General features: G+C 40.4%; 1 non-coding gene across 1 annotated transcript; it reads right to left on the reverse strand.

Annotated features, from left to right (window-relative positions):
- Positions 1 to 753: 753 nt before the first annotated feature.
- LOC141616583 (small nucleolar RNA R71) lies at positions 754 to 860 on the reverse strand. The gene has a single exon (XR_012530920.1). It is a non-coding gene; the product is annotated as a small nucleolar RNA R71 (small nucleolar RNA).
- Between the last annotated feature and the right edge of the window lie 1,055 nt (positions 861 to 1,915).

A 1,915-nucleotide genomic window follows, 5' to 3' on the forward strand; every position in this document is an offset into this window, starting at 1 on the left:
CAACGACCACATATGCTTAATTGTGAACACGAAATGGCCTCGATCAAAAATGGCGCCGTTGCCAGGGAGGGTGTTTAATTGATTTAGATTTCTTTTATTGTTATTAGTTGTGTCTTTTTCACCTTGGGGAAGTAAACTCCTCAAGGCTTGTTCTAATTGTTTTCGAGTTGTTTGATATTTTGCATGTCTAGAAGGTTACAAAGAGATTTGTTACCTTTTGACCGTGAAATCGAAAGAACCTTGACGAATAATAGGAGACTTGTTAGGAGGAATTTGGGAGGTATTGGTGAAGTTGTTCAACCCACTAGTGAGTTTGTCAATCCTTTCGCAATAGAAGGAGAAGAGAACCCATTAAACAATACCACACAAAATCCACCTACAATGCCTAAATTCTCGTCACACTCTATACCCACCGAGGAGAATCTACCAAATGGTACTCCTACACCGCAACATCTCACCGGTAATTTTATTGCCAAGTCCGCCTTCATCCAACTAGTTGAGAGGAGCCAATTCGGGGGAATGCCTAGTGAGGACTCTCATTCTCATATGGAAACCTTTTGCGATTATTGTGATGCTATCTCTCAAACGGGCGTGACTCAAGACCAAATAAGATGGGTCTTATTTCCTTTTTCGTTAATCGGCACCGCAAAGCAATGGTTGAAGGGCCTTGATAAGGCCACCCTTGGAATAGATTCTTGGAAGAAGTTAGCTCTAGCTTTCTACAAAAAATTCTACCCACCGGAAAAGACTAACATGCTAAGGGCTCAAATTACGGGTTTTAAGCAAAGGGATGAAGAATCTTTGTATGAAGCTTGGGAGCGGTTCAAAGGTATTTGTCGCTCATGTCCTCACCATGGACTTAGCGAATGGTTTTTAGTGCAACAATTTTGGAATGGTTAATATGAAGATTCAAGGAACATTCTCAATATGGGATCAAATGGAATGTTCACCGAAGTTGATGACAATCAAACATGGAACAAAATTGAGGAAATGGCGGTCCATAATTCACAATATAGTAGGCCTCGCAAGGCTACTAGAGGAGGAAAGCATGAAGTGGACTCCGTTACTCAATTGGGTGCTCAACTTAGTGCTCACATTGACACAATCAACTTGAAGTTTGAACAAGCTATGGCTAGACTTGAGGAAAACTCAAAAACATCAAAGCATCATGTCAATGCCATGACGGCATCCTCATCAATCCCAAGTGGGATATGTGAGAATTGTGGAACTTTGGGTCATGACCCAAGTGAGTGTAGGGGAACAACCGAACAAGTTAATGCTTTCCAAGCTTACAAAAGTGGTACCCCTTATTCAAATTTATACAATGAAAACACCAAGTTCCATCCAAATCTCTCATACAAAAGCCAAAATGTTCAAAACCCTCAAACAACATACACTCCACCACCCATGAGAAATCAAAATCAAAGACCCTTTTACAATCAAAACCAAGGTTACCAAAATCAAAATCCATACAATCACCAAAATGACCAAGGTTTTGATGTCCAAAAAGCGGTCCTCCAAATGCAAAAGAATCAACAAGAATTTTTCACTCAAATGCAAAAAGATAGCCAAGCAAAGGACACCACCATCAACAACATTCTAGCTCACACCAAGATGTTGGAAACACAATTGACTCAACTAGCATCTTCAAGCTCACAAAGACAAAAGGGGCAATTACCACCTCAAAGTAATCCCCCTAGACATGAAACGGTTAGTGCCATTCACTTGAGAAGTGGTACAAGATATGAGGCAATCAAGAAGCAAGTTGAGGATGAAGTTGTGAAAGCTAGTGAAAATGAAGTTGTTGTGCAAAGCCCCAAAGAAGGGGAATCATCAAAAGAAGAAAGTTCAAAGAAAAATGAAGACAAAGCCAAAGAGAAGGAGCCCATTGTGATTAGACTTCCTTTTCCAAGTC

This window comes from Silene latifolia, chromosome 11, assembly GCF_048544455.1.
Source record: "Silene latifolia isolate original U9 population chromosome 11, ASM4854445v1, whole genome shotgun sequence".
Classification (NCBI taxonomy): Eukaryota; Viridiplantae; Streptophyta; class Magnoliopsida; order Caryophyllales; family Caryophyllaceae; genus Silene; species Silene latifolia.